This window comes from Ovis aries, chromosome 7, assembly GCF_016772045.2.
Source record: "Ovis aries strain OAR_USU_Benz2616 breed Rambouillet chromosome 7, ARS-UI_Ramb_v3.0, whole genome shotgun sequence".
Taxonomy (NCBI): Eukaryota; Metazoa; Chordata; class Mammalia; order Artiodactyla; family Bovidae; genus Ovis; species Ovis aries.
In genome coordinates, this window is record NC_056060.1 from 63,346,767 (window position 1) to 63,361,987 (window position 15,221).

General features: G+C 45.7%; 3 non-coding genes across 3 annotated transcripts; 2 read left to right on the forward strand and 1 right to left on the reverse strand.

The window, feature by feature from the left end:
• Positions 1-6,348: 6,348 nt before the first annotated feature.
• On the reverse strand, positions 6,349-6,420 carry TRNAH-GUG (transfer RNA histidin (anticodon GUG)). The gene has a single exon. It is a non-coding gene; the product is annotated as a tRNA-His (tRNA).
• A 658-nt stretch (positions 6,421-7,078) lies between these two features.
• TRNAH-GUG (transfer RNA histidin (anticodon GUG)) lies at positions 7,079-7,150 on the forward strand. Its single transcript has one exon. It is a non-coding gene; the product is annotated as a tRNA-His (tRNA).
• A 1,489-nt stretch (positions 7,151-8,639) lies between these two features.
• On the forward strand, positions 8,640-8,711 carry TRNAH-GUG (transfer RNA histidin (anticodon GUG)). The gene has a single exon. It is a non-coding gene; the product is annotated as a tRNA-His (tRNA).
• Positions 8,712-15,221: the final 6,510 nt, after the last annotated feature.

Here is a 15,221-nt window from a genome sequence, read left to right on the forward strand (position 1 = left end):
ATCTGAAGGTCAGGGAGTCCTCATCAGAAAATAAACTGGCCAGCACAAATACATACATACATTAGGTTTAAGCCACTCAGTCTATGGTATTTCATTATGACAGCCTGAGCAGAACATGACACCTGCTTCCTCTATAATACTTCAGATTTATGCTCAGAGAGGTTCCGACGAGCAGAAAAACCTTCTAGGCCCACTCTTACCCAAGCCAAATTCCTTCCTGTTATATATCTTTTATTCCACACAAATGGACACAACACTGCTTTTTCTTATACTTCATTTCTCCCTTGCCACATCTTAGATATTTTTTTAAGGTAATTTTTTTCCCCCAACTTTGAATTTCAGATTTCTGCTTGTTTTTCCATTTGAGTTTTGCCTTTTTTTTTTTTTTTTTTTTTTGCCTTGCTGCATGGCATGTGGAACCTTAGTTCCCTGACCGGGGATGGAACCCATGCCCCTGCAGGGGAAGCTGGAGTCTTAACCACTAGACGGCCAGGGAAGTCCTGTCACATCTTAGATATTAAGTCGCAAATGAGACAGATTTTGCAGGACAAGAATGCTTTGAAGATCCAGGCATACCATGGGGCCCTGGTGGTAGAGAGAATCTTCTCTCCCTTGGTCTGTCTTGGTCTCATGGTCTCAGCATCAAGAAATTGGGCTTAAGATGTCTCCATTAAAATGGTCATGTTACTTTGGGGTAGGAGGGTAATACTTTTAACACTCTTCAACCATTTAGTAGGTCAGCTGACTCCTGAAGGGAACTGGATAAAGTTGTAAGAAAGAAGGTTCAAGAGTCCTGAGAGGGAAAGCTTAGGAACCAAAGCTTATGTCTAAAAGAGAGTGAAGCTAAAATCAGCAAAGCATGTGGCTTGCTAACATGATAGTGTTTCCCGTTTCCCAGGAGAGAGAAAACTAATAAAGCCCTTGATGCTGGCACAGCATAAACCTCAGCAAAGGCTAATAAACACTTATAAAGCATTTAAGATAAGACCTTAAATGATTAACTGATTATCTTGGAAAGTAAAGAACAGGACCCCAGGGTATGGGACCTAATTATAAAGTCATACATATATATGTGAGGTGAGGCCAGAGTAGGAAGAGGGTGGCAGGAAGGAGCCCTATTAGAACAGGCTGAAGGAGAAGGGGAGGAGTGTGCAGATCAGTAGTCAGAGACAGGAAGTGGGAGAACTCTGTTGACTACAACTGTACCTGTATCACTGCCATGTCTTGGGGTAGTCATGGACAAAAATCACAAAGACTATTGCCCTTTCCAAAGAGATACATAACCAACTGCATAGGAGGAGCTAAAAAGAGACCATTGGAAACCTATAGGTTTTTCTATAAAGCTGTTATGAAGTGTTATCAGACTTATTTTCTGCATATTTTCCAATCCCAACATTCTGCCTTATTAAAATGCTGGGCCTTTGCATTACCTTGAAAGTACCTTAGGGCAAGTCACCAGCTGTTCTGTACAATTTCAAGATGCACTGTTGTCCAGTGACTGAGCTTTCATTGCCTTGCTGGTTTCCAGGAAAGCAGACCCCTAAGTCACTCAGAATTGACCCAACAATTTTTTCTAAAAATTGCCAGGGTTTCCACTGTCAAAAAACTGCTCACATATATCTAAATAACTTAAGAATATTTTTAATATAAATAAAGCATTCCAACAATTTTCTTTTTAAGAACCATAAAATCTGTACTATGCCTTCTGAGACCCAAGCAAATTAAAGATAATAGGATTGTTGGGGAACTGTTGACCAAAACTGCCTGCCCTGGCCAGGCACAACCAGTTACAGGTTTGCTTAAGTCTCCCACTTCAGGATGCTTCAAAAGGACACAAAACCAGTGTGGGGCCCAAAAACAATCCAGAGAAAACCTAAAAGGGGCCAAGAAGGGGAGGAGATATCAGTTGATAATATGACTCGCCAACCTCTCAGAAATCCTTGTGCTGAAAACCATCATGACTGAGAAATGCACGCACTACCAGGAAGGGCCTGAGTCAGATCAAATGAAGGCACAACCAAGACGATTGGCCAGAAACAACCCAGAAAGCTAACCCTACCACCATAAAACCTGAGACTGTGAGATACATGTGGCAGAGCAATTCTTCCCAGTTCCTTTACCCTGCTGCTCTCTGCCTGAGTGCCCCTTTTCAATAATGCATCTTTTGTTTTGTCAGTATGTCTCCTTTGACAATTCATTTCCAAGTATTCTGAAGTGGGACCCCTTCAAGAGCCCATTGTCAGGCCATTGAAAGAGTCCCATCCAGTGACAAGATGATGCTGGCAATATATATTTACAAGAACAGAGGCTTCCAAAAATCAGAGGTAAGATGAAAACCAATTTTATTCTGAACAACCTTTTAGTTAAATAATTGAGGGTGTGTCTCCTGCACTGGAACCAAGGAAGTCCCCAGATGCTCTAGATCTTGATTGTGGAGGTGGTTATACATACAGTTGTGTATATTAGACAAAAAGCACAAATGTGTGCAATTTACTATTATCAGTCATCAGACTTTCTATAGACAAAGGAGCTGAGGGGATAATAGGCGGGAAACAAGAAGACACTATTAACACATTATTTTCCATTGGTACAGTTTCTTCTGTTTATTTTTTATTTAACTTTCCTTTCTGATTCCTGCACTAGAATACAGGTCTACAAGAGCAACGTATCTGTCTTATTCATTACTATAACCCCAGAAACTAGAACACTACCTGGCACATGAAAGTGAAAGTGAAGTTGCTCAGTCGTGCCCGACTCTTTGCGACCCCATGGACAGTAGCCTGCACCAAGCTCCTCTGTCCATGGGATTTCCAAGGCAAGAGTACTGGAGTGGGTTGCCATTTCCTTCTCCAGGGGATCTTCCCAACCCAGGGATCAAACCCAGGTCTCTCACATTGTAGACAGATGCTTTACCGTCTGAGCCACCAGGGAAGTCCATTAATAAACAGTTGATCAAATGAATGAGAATTAATGTGATAAGGACAACATAAAGATGTGGAAGGGGATCAGAATGAGGGAAGTGCTGGATATAAACTTGAATAATTTTACAATTCTGGAAGTTTATGTCAGTTCTTCCTTGGCGAATTTCCTTCCACTGCAGCAAGAGATGTCTTTCTTCTATAGCATTTCTTGTGTCATTTCTGACTGTTGCTATAGCTAGTATTTTCTCCCAGCTAGAAAATAGCTTTTTGGGGCAAGAAGTATCATATACAGCTTTGCAGTTCCCCCATGATGTACAGCACTTTAGCTACACTATGCTAGTTTGTTGAATGAATGAATAACTGAAACTTGAGTCCTGAATGTCCAGAGAATCCCTGAGGAATGGGCTCAGTGTTATAGGGGCTAAAGTCAAAGTGGTATATTCAAGAGTAAGTTTCATCTGGCCTCAGCATTCTACATCCACTCCCTGGGGTGCAGTACCTCCTAGTGGAAGTCCAGGGCTGCTGCCTCCTTCCTAAGTGCCCCCAAACATGGGCCCTCAGTGATTCCCTCCCAGAAATCCATCTTCTCATCCTCAAAACTTCCCTTTCACCCCCACCAATGAAGCCCAGTAGACAATGAGGCCCAGCAGACTCAGGCAGGTCCCTTCTGCTACTGCTGCTAAGTCACCCCAGTCGTGTCCGACTCTGTGCGACCCCATGGACTGCAGCCCACCAGGCTCCTCCGTCCATGGGATTTTCCAGGCAAGAGTCCTGGAGTGGGGTGCCGTTGCCTTCTCCGAGGTCCCTTCTACTAAACCCAAAAATTCACAGCGTAAATAATGAAGGGCTCCATTAGAGTCAGGTGGTTCTCTCAATCATACCTGCACTTTTCAAACGCTATGGTGCAAATGAATAATCTGTGGAGAATCCTGTTAAAATGAAGATTCTGATACAGCAGTTCCAGTTTGTGGATCTTCGGCCAAGGTTCTGAATCTGAACTAGTTTCCAGGTGACACCAAAGGATGCTGGTCCAGTCTGTACTGCACCCATGTGGTGACTGGCAGCTACAGCAGTCACAACTCCAGATGCACCAAGTCTGACCAGAAAGCCATGGGGGTTGATATGTTCCCTTCAAGGTTTGCCCCTAGGTTTGCTTGCTTCTTTCCTGATGCTGAGACCCTAGAGAAGAGCTCTGCCTTCCAGCTGGAAGGGGTAGAGGAAGGACCACATTCCCAGAATCAGAAACAGAAAAACGTGGTTTAAATCAAGAAGTCAAGGGGAGGGAGCTGAGGGTTCAGAGAGGGTGTCCCAGAGCAGTAGTCTCTATGAGGTCATCCAGGCCAGTGTCTCTAGCTCTCAGCTTTGCCAGCCTGGAAACTCCACATTTTGTCAGCGCACCAAGAGATAAGCAGACTGAAGGGAAACGAATCGTACCAAATAGACTCAAGGGTCTAAACCAAATGGCAAAGTAAGAAAAACAAACACCAACTAGTCAGAAACTTGTTCAGAGCAATGCTTTTCCCTGCAGGAATGTCTACGTGGGCTGGCATATCATTACCAAGAGTCTGTTTTATGGGCCTGAAAGCAGAACAAGAGGAATTGAGTGAAGGGATATTATGTCATTTTGATAGCTGGATACACCCATCTCCAGGATATTTGTATATCTGCCAAGAAGATCCCCCACTCCAGTACTCTTGCCTGGAAAATCCCATGGACAGATGAGGCTGGTAGGCTGCAGTCCATGGGGTCGCTAAGAGTCGGACACGACTGAGAGACTTCACTTTTACTTTTCACTTTCATGCATTGGAGAAGGAAATGGCAACCCACTCCAGTGTTCTTGCCTGGAGAATCCCAGGGACAGGGGAGCCTGGTGGGCTGCCGTCTCTGGGGTCGCACAGAGTCGGACACAACTGAAGCGACTTAGCAGCAGCAGCAGCAGCCAAGAAGGTCAGCAGTCAGAAGCTAGGAGAACACACTGACCCTCTGTTAATCTTCCTGCACCTGGAAACCTTCTGTTCAGCTTTCTTTGCTACATTCCTGACCTCAAAAGACACTTCAGTTGCCTTGGATTGGACGTGAATGGCTAGAACGGGTTACGTCCAATGATATATGTTCGTGGGTTTTATTTTCTTGGTTGACTCCTTTTGCTCTTAGAAAGTGATTGCACCAGAACTTCTCTCCAGATTCTGAGAGCAGCTCATTGCCCAGCACTGAAGCACCAGCAGGAGAGGAACGGGGGTTGGAGAGAGGGCCACTGGAGAAAAGCTGGATCCTTTCATTGCTTCCTACCCTAACACCTTATTCCAGGTTGCAGATTTTAAAACCTGTGTAGTTATTTAAGTGGTCAGAGGAACAGAGGTTGTCACATTCCTGTTGGCTGGTTCTTTTTCTGCTCGTGATGTTGATTTTCTATATGGACAACACTTAAATCAGTGTCCAAAGTTGGGCAAGTTTCTCAGGCTCACCTTTCCTCATTCTATTCTCTTGTGGCCTGAGTTGTCCTACTGTGTGGCTTTACACTCATCAAATTTAGGGAAGTGGCAGTAAGGAGACCTGGAAAATTATAGCACTCCACAGTGTTCTGCTTTTACAGGGTTCAATATGCCTTTGTAGACAGATTATCAGTAAAGGGAGCAAAACCCCACTTCTTCCTGACTTACTCTGCCACTCCCTGCCCTCCCTGCTCCCTCCACCCTCAGGTCCTCTGGGAGAAGCTGGAGGGACTCATTGTTCACTGAGTCCTATCTCGTTCCCTCCTTGACAGTGATACAGCCGCTCCCCAGCCACCTGAAAGCTAACTCCAAAACTTACTCCGTTTGCCTGTTCCCAAATGACAGACTCAAATTTGTTGAACCTGGATAAAGTGCTCACAAAACAAAGTAACGAATAATATTTGCTTTAAACCTGAGGTAAATTAGGGAAAAAAAAAATCCTCAAGGAGAAAAAGCCCTCCCACCTAGAAGGCTGAGGAGGAGGCCACAGACTCTTCCCCAACCTCATAGTGGCTACGGGTACCAATTCGTCCAGAGCGGTCAGATATTTCGCTAGTCACAGCGTATTGTCTAATCTGCACTCTTCTAATTCTTAATAAACGTTTGCACAGTGTTCCTATAATCCCTGCACTCCAAAGTATTGACTAGCAAGTGTGAGGCTTTTTTTGAGAACCCAAAATATGATTTCACCACTGATAGCAAATGAGGAAAGAGAATGAGTAGTACCACACGGAACAACCTCCCAAAATTAAACAGTCTCATAACACAGAAGATGACGGCTGGCTGACTCACTGAAGCCCCTGGGTTCACTTTTTGCCTAGTTATTAATATAATTTCAGCCCTGACCTAATGTCCAGAAGCAGTTAGGGAACAACCGCAGAATACGGCTTCCCAAGTCTAAAAAAGACGTCCCTGCCGTGCCATTGTTGCCACAATGCCGTGACTCGGATTCGAACCGAGGTTGCTGCGGCCACAACGCAGAGTACTAACCACTATACGATCACGGCGAGCTACTGGGACGCCGCGAGTAACGCGTCACCCAGTGTCGTCCTCGTCTAGATGGCTGCGGCTCTCGCCTGCTCAAGTCGCTCATTATTAGCCCCTCCGGTTCTGGCATAAAGCCTGAAGCGGAGCTGAGGAGCCGTAGACTCCGGGCCGAAGTCTCTGTTGGTCGTCCGCCTGGACAGTTAAAGTACTTTGCAAACTAAAGGACCCCTGGGACGCCGGGCCTGCGAATCGGACTCTCACGCATCCTGGAAGGGATGTGAGGCCTGCGAAAGCGGGTCGCCCGAATGGCGGCGCCAGGCTCCTCTCACGCCCATTGTGCCCTGGCGCTCGTGCTGTCTGAACAGGCGGGGAATGGGACTGTTTCTTAACTCTCACAAGAAGGAAAATCAGTTCGGTCCCACAGCACAACTTTCTTCGAGATGCGGAGTAAAATAACTCCAAAATACCTCGCACCGCGGTAGTGAAGCGGCAAGATCTGAGCCGCAGGCGAGTGCGGACTGATATTGAGACAGCTGGAAGACAGTGCGCCTGCGTACGCACCGGCAGAGCGGCGAGGTTTGAGATGGGCGGGAACCAGCAATGTCACAGCCAGGGGGCGGGACTTTAAACAGAGAAGAGCTCAGGAGAGAAGCGAAAGGCACAGGTCCCCAGTAGCTCGCCGTGATCGTATAGTGGTTAGTACTCTGCGTTGTGGCCGCAGCAACCTCGGTTCGAATCCGAGTCACGGCATTGCGAAAGCAGTGGCACGGCAAGGGGGCTGCATTTTAGCGTTCTCCTCCATTTTTTTTATCTTCAGTTTGTGACAATTTCCTCGAAAATGGATCCCAATCCCCTTGTGACAGAAACGATATTTACGCCAGGTCTGGCTACACTGGATTTTGGAAGAATATAGGCTTCCGCTTACCCTGGGCTACGCACGTTATCCGGCACAACCCAAACAAAGCACAGAACACTCAAGAGGCAAAGCGCTAAAATTGACATGTACAAATTTCCATAGCAGCACTGGAAATGGGCTTCCGGTAATAGAAGTCTTTCGCAGAAGTGACCTTGGAAGTAACTCTTTACAGGCAAAAAGGGAATTTGTCAAGCAGCAAGCAGCCAGGATAATCTCGTGAACTAAGGTCTTGAAATGCAACGAAGAAAATTCCTCTTTGCAGGTCTTCTCTTTATCTCATCCCCACGACGCTTACAGGCCCTGGTCGGAAAGGTAGTATTAAGCGCTTCTCAAGGACCTGTTGAAAGCAAGTAACTAAGAAATGGGAAACGACACTGAGCAAAGTCCACAAGATGAGCTGTTAAAGGCTCCGCGTTCGAGGGGTGTTGAGAAGAGAAGGTAGAGGAGTGAGATTCCATTCGGGTTTAGCAGGATCCTTCCGACTGCTCTGCAGGGGGGGAAGGGGGGTAGTGCTTAGAGCAGACGACAATGGAGAAAGACGGGTGGTCTCTCTGGATTCACTCATTAGAACCAGTGGCACGTTCTCAGTTTAGCAAAAAGGCAGTGCCTATTGTGGACTCAGCCTGGTTCTAGGCGCCTTGCGGACGAGAACTCCGATGTAGCCATAAGGAAAACCGGGCTCCCTCCCTGCCGCTCCCAGGGACACAACAGAGGATGGCACCGCCTCCGGCGGAAGCACGGGTGAGCGGACGAGTCAATGCCGTCGGGGGAGCAAGGGAAGCAAGGAAGGGAGTGCTGCCGATAAGGGGAACAGCAGGTTGAGATACATTAATGGAGTCCCTTCTAAGTGGCCAGTCCAATTCTGGGGGTGTTCTCCTTAAGAGGCAGCGTTCGGTCACTCGGAGAATCAACAAGGAGAAGCCCTGAGGAGCTCCCCTCTGCCGGTCTGCGGTGCTGGAAGGGTCTCGAGGGCACAGGAGATGGGATTCCTCCAAGGAAGGCGAGTTACACAGTTTACGAACATTCTGCGTTCCGGCCAGTCCCGTCCCTGGATGCCCAAGTGGTACCCCCTAAACTCCCACCTCCCTTACATGGAACTCACTCTTTCCTACTGCATCATCACTATCTCGGGTAGCTAATGGACCCAAACTGGAGGGAACCGGAGCATCTGGCAAAAGAGCAATGCGCCTGCGCATTCTCAGATTCGGCCTTAGGCCTGAACCCGCCCCATAGGTGGACCCTTTGGTGACGTGCAGAATGGGAAGGCCTATAACTGTTGAAGAAGACAATCCGAAAGTTCGCTTGGCAGGTCTCCGGTAGCTCGCCGTGATCGTATAGTGGTTAGTACTCTGCGTTGTGGCCGCAGCAACCTCGGTTCGAATCCGAGTCACGGCATTGTGGCGACAATGGCACGGCAAGGGGCCTCTACTTTTAAATTCCTTTTCCCACCCTAGTCTACGACGCTTTATATAAATCATAACTCACTTTTTTGAAACGAAACGCTGCATCTCTCTACTTTGAGAACTGGGCCACCTCTGATCGCCACCTTCAGTAATTCTCATTTAATCCTCTGAATGCAGCATTAGAGCAAACAAATTGTAACCCTTTCCCTCCTGAAAAAAAATTGAAAATCAGTGTCAAAATCATTCTTCTACACCAACAAAACAGCGACCCTGTGGCCTCGTGATTTCTTTCCTTTTCATGCATTAAAAAAAAAAAAGTGTTCATTTTCAAATAGAGAATACAAAGCACAAGCCCAGTGAAAACTGTCTCCCTCTCATTCTTCACCCTATCTAGCAATCATCGTCAGTTTCCAATGTATTTTTCTGTGGCAGTCTTTGTATAAATAAATCCTTGTATATGTATGAGTGTGAGTCCTAAGTCGCTCAGTCGTGTCCGACTCTTTACGACTGTATGGACTGTAGCCCTCCAGCTCCTCTGTTCATGGGATTCTCCAGACAAGAATACTGAAGCGGGCTGCCACCCCCCCGCCAGGGGATCCTCTGGACCCAGGGGTTGAAACCTCTTTTATGTCTCCTGCATTGGCAGGCGGGTTCTTTACCACTTAGGGTCATCTGATACATGCATGCACATATATTCCCGTTTGCTTCTTGCATAATACAGGTTACATCTTCTCTACTTCCTCCTCACCCCCAGAAATCATACTAAACTTGAAGTCTTAGATTTGCGTTGGTAGCCTATCTTCCTCTTCAGGATGAGTATACATACCCCAGGGGGAATCTCCACCCACCTGATTCAGTCCTTTTTCTCTCCAGGCACAGGCTCCTGGTTGGGGAGGGTGGAACTCTGGGTTGATAAGATAAGGGAAAGGAATTCCTTACCTTGCCCATAAAAAAACATTTGGATGGGAGCCTGGGCTCTGCTGGGAATTGGCCCTCTTTTGATTTCAGGTTGGAAGGTCAGATTGGAAGGTCAGAATTCGTTTGGAGACCCTCTGAAGGCAGGAGGAGGAGCGGTTGGATGGCATTACTGATTGGATGGACATGAGTTTGAGCAAGCTCAGGGAGTTGGTGATGAACAAGGAAGACTGGCATGCTGCAGTCCATGGGGTCGCAGAGTCAGACACAACTGTGTGACTGAAATGAACTGGACTTCCATTTCTTCCTTATCTTATTGTCAGAATCCAACTTAAATCACAAACCACTCAAGTTAGAAAATTCAAGTTCAGTGAAGGTAGAACTGAATCCTCCCGTGTTTGTGTTCCAAGAATACAGCCTCCCCATAAATACCTGAACAGAGATATCTTATGGAGTCCATAAATGAGATACGTGGCCCAGTTTGCTGTATGGCTGCATTTTAAGTTGTATTCTTCCAACACAGAACTATGTTATTTTTATACCAAACGAATAGAAAACATGACTCAAATGAAGCTCCATCTACATGCAGAATATCTAAGAACAGAATTCATATATTTGGGATATGTTTGTTTTCTCAAGGTTGTGGACAGAGATGAAAACAAGGCAAGGCTGGAAACCAAAGGCAAGAGCCAGACTTAGAAGAAGACAAAAGCAGAAGGAATGAGAACTCAGAATGGGACTGGGCATTCAAAGGCAAGCAAATAGAAGTAAGGACATCCCACGCAGTACCCAGCAAGAGAAGTGAGCACTAAGTACTAGGCTTTGGGACATGTGCAAATTTAGCAGGTAGGGGAGGAAGAGAGGATTTGTCTTGAGAGAAAAGAGAACAGTGTCATTTCAAGAAAAGTTTGGGAAAAGAGGGTTTTAAGCATAGAGGAGGTCAGCAGGAGAAAGGAGAAAGAGAAATGAGAAATCACTGGTCTTAACACATAAAAGTCCTTGACTTTTAAAACCTTCTGTGAGAGCAAACGGATAACGTGTAACAAGAGTCAGAAAAAAATATACACTCTTGCCCCAGTAACTCCACTTTTGGGAATCTTGCCAAAGGAAATAATCCTAAACTTGGAAAAGTTATCCACATAAAGATGTTTGTTACAGTTATTTAGAAGGGAGGAGAATAGAAATAGCCTAAATGCTCAACAAATAAAGTGATAAATTAAGGTATGTTCATTTGATGAGATATTAAATAGCCATTTTTAAAGTACAAAGTCAACTTTTAACTACCATCTCCAACTAAAGGGAGTGAAACCCCTTTAAAGAAACTGATTACAGCACCACAGACCTGTAAGTACAATTTGTGTCTGGAATATCTTATGTGAGAAAGCAAGTAAGTGTTTAAAGACTGGCAAGACCAAGTCAACAGAATCCAGAAGCCTCTTGAAAGGGCTCTTACTGGCCCAATTTAGGACAGTTTTGAGCATTAAAAAAATTGATGGTAAGGGATTATACATATTAAATTTTTTAAAAATAATTTTTGAGACCACAGGCATTGGACAGAGGGGTGTGGGGAGGAGAAACTCTCTCTTTACAGAAGAATGCCAGATAACAAATGCAGAATGACAGAATTAGAGTCACCTTTTGCAATCCCCAGTGTAATAACAAATGTAAGCATAGATCATCAATGGAAGCTAAGACCACTGGGTAAAACATGATGGGAGCTAATAGTCTTAGGTCATCACACCACAACTTACCCTAAAATGTGAAATGGAGAGATCTGATGGACTCCAGCTTAACCAAGTGATCAAGTCTAGCATCGCCAATAAAAGACAATGAGCACTATTGACTAGCCTGCCAGTGTAACACACGGGAAAGTCCACATCATCTCAAATGTAGTGGTCTTTTTAAAAAAAAAAATGTCAAGCCTGAATCTAATCATGAGGAAACCATGGAAAAATCCAAAATGTGCGACATTCTGCATGACAACTGCCCTGGACATTTCAAAATGAGCAATGTCATGAAGAACAAACTAGCAAGAAAAAAAGGGAAATATTTCAAGATTTTAAAGAGAGTAAAGAAACAGTGCAACAGGGAAACCTTAGTTACTCCTGAATCAGGACGGAAAAAATCCCATATATATATATATGTATGTATGTGCACAGTCGCTCAATCAAGTCTGACTCTTTGTGATCCTATAGACTGACTGTAGCCTGCCAGGCTCCTCTGTCCGTGGGATTCTCCAGGCAACAGTGCTGGAGTGCTTGCCCTATTCTCCTCCAGAGGATCTTCCTGACCCAGGGATCAAACCCACATCTCTTGCATCTCCTGCAATGACAGACTGATTCTTTACCACTGAGCCACCTGGGTAACCCAAGTAAATGACATTTGGGGGGAGGGATGGAAAAAAATTAATATGGACTGTATAATAGACAATGCTATTAATGATAATGGTTTGTGGTCCCATAGAAGAATTCCTTATTCTTAGGGAATGGCTGCTGAAGTATTTAGAGCTGAAGCATCATGACAACTGAAACTTGCATCAGATCCTTAAGGGGGGAAAAATGCTGAAGGGGTAGAACAAATGTGGCAAAATGTTAAAAAGTAGTGAATCTAGGTGAAGGGTATACAGATTTCCCCTGTACTTTCTTTGAATTCTTCTGTAAGTTTGAAATTTTAAAAAAAAACAAAACTGGAAGAATAATAAAAATGGGGAAATTATGCAATGTTCAGTGAAAAAAATAAGGATACAAAATTGTGTATACCACAATTATAGCTATATAAAAATAACAAGAGAAATGATCTTTATTCATTTCAACATTTGTTAAGCTCTTGCCACATGACAGGCTTTGCACTGAATGATGGAAACACCCAGATCACCTTCAGAATCCTGAGTCTATGGTGCAATGCTTAACAGGCTTAAGTACAAGACTTTGGATCTGGCAAACTCCACCCAAGTCTTGAGGGCCTCACATCTGTATCCTTGGTTCCTAGCAAGCTACCTGGCCCCATGAGGTGCTCAAAAATGCCTGATTCTGAAAGTGCATTAACAGAAGTTTAAGACAAAAGTAAGTTCACAGTGTACATAAAGTATTAGAGCTCTCTAATTATCATTTAAACTATCCTTATGATATCCTCCCCCATCCTCATGTGACTTTACTTCCTAATCTTCCTCACTATGAATTCACCCCATCTTAATGATATGCTGGCTTCCCTGGTGGCTCAGATGGTAAAGCTTCTGCCTGCAATGCCTGGGTTTGATCCCTGGGTTGGGAAGATCCCCTGGAGAAGGAAATGACAACCCACTCCACTACTCTTGCCTGGAAAATCCCATGGACGAAGGAGCCTGGTAGGTTAGAGCCCATGAGGTCGCAAAGAGTCAGACATGACTGAGCAACTTCACTTCTAATGATATGCTGGTTCACTCAACCCATGCTGACCTCTTGGCTTGGAATAACCATTTACTCCTTTACTTCATCTGTCCACACCCTACCCAGTTCAGGTCTACCCCCTGCGTGAAGCCTGACAACTTTTGTGCAGACCTTATTTGATTCCATTCCTCTGCGCTGTCAGCAGCTTAGCTCTGTATTTCTTAAACATAGGTGGCTTCATTTGACACCTACCATTGTAAGCACTTTACAGTTTTCAAAGCCTGTTCCATCATTTCCATCATTCCATGTCCATGATTTCCCTTAATCCTCACACAGCAGTCATCATGCCCTTCGCAGATGTGAGGAAGGTAAGAATCAGTGGCAAGAGGAGGGTCTTGCCTTTGATCCTGAGATGTGTCTGGAGCCCACAATTACTGTTAAACACCTGGTGATTGAGGAGACCCTCCAATATGAATCTACTGGATCATCCTTCTAGAATTTATTATCTTTATAATAAATAAAGATATTTATTTATATCTTTGCTTTGTTAGTCAATTTTAAACAAATATCTACTTATTTATTAGGTTGCACTGAGTCTTAGTTGCAGAATCTTCAATCTTCATTGTGACATGCAGGATCTTTCAGCTGCAGCATATGGAATCTTTAATTGTTCCATGTGGAATCTTTAATTGTGGCATGAGGGATCTAGTCCTGACCAGGGATGGAACCCAGACTCTCTGCTTTGGGAGCACAGTCTTAGCCCCTGGACCACCTGGGAAGTCCATTAGTCATATTTGAAGCTGCATATTTTTATGATGTGCATGATATTTTCTCTATTATACCTCATGAAACCATACACAATATCAGACATTTCAGTATCTCCTACAGTCCTGCCCCTCAAAGAGTGGAGGACCAGCTGCATTTGTATCACTTGGAAGCCAGTTAGATTCCACTGAAATTCCATCCCAGCTAGACCACAGAAACTTCAGTTTAAAAATTCCCCAGGAGATTTGTGTTCATTTTATAGTTTGAGAAGCACCGTCCTGAGAAGCACAAAACAGAAACTCAGCAAATATTTTGAGACCTGGGGCCCTGGGAATCCTAGGAGATTCTCAGTTTTGCCATCACATCTTACTCTACTCCAGTTTTGAGCTTCCTTCCCTTTGGGGCCTCAGGTGGCTCTTTGCTCCCTCACAAAGCAGATATGAGCCTAAGAGCCAGGGAGACGTTGAGGTGGTGTCAGAGGGATGGATGCTGATGAAGTGAAGCGGCTGTCTTTCCAACAGTCAAAAGCAAGTGTTGGAGTCGGGCCTCAGGGCTACAATATTTCTGGGGAGAAATTGGCTTTATTTCTAAGACAAAAATGCCTATCGCTTCAGCATCCGAGCCTCTGGGGATTAAGGGGTTTGTGACAGACAACACTGGAACTGTTTCTTGACTTGATTTATTGACTTGTCTGTTTCTATTCTGTCACTAATCTGATGGACAAGGAAAGCCGGGACATGAAAGGATTTCTGCGTGTTTGCGCTCTCTGCCATCAGGGCCGGGTCGACCTGCTCAGAGTGGGTGAGCTCAGGGGTGGGAGGCGTTTGTGCAAGGGCTGTTTGCCTGTGAGGAGGGCGTGTGTGGAAGCCACTTGGGAGAAGTGGGTGCCTCTAGGGAGCTGATTGTGATGTGAGATGTCCGCCTGGAGTGGGTTAGAGTATGTGCAGTGAAAGCGGTTGGATGGGAGGTAGGTGGGGCTCCCATAGCAGCACGCCGAAACCCGGTAGTTACAGACTGATCCTACCGAGCACCCCCCATCTCGGCCTTCCCGCTGCCTGCCCCCAACCCCAGCTTTTCCTCCTAGGATAATATTCCCCAGTTGGGAGGCCTTGGGGAGGGGCAGAAGGCGCCGGAGGGCCAGGAATCCAGGAGTCTAAGGACTACCCTCTCGGGGTCGCGCTAGGTGGGAGGGGGGGGGGGGGCGGGGCGGGGAACAGACGTGGGCAGGTGAGCCCCTGCAGGGACAGGCGTGGAGACACGTGGAGGATTTATCCTCAGTCCATCCTCAGGAGTCGGATGCCCTGCCCTGGGGTCGCCACTTCGCGTCTTCGGGGAGCACACAGGCTGGAAGCCCGTCCCCCTCCTCTCCGTGGGGCGGGGTGGGAGGTAGACCCCTTTAGGTAGCGGAACCCCGCCTCTCCTTGTTACCGACGAGCCCCGCCCCCTCTCGCCGCCCG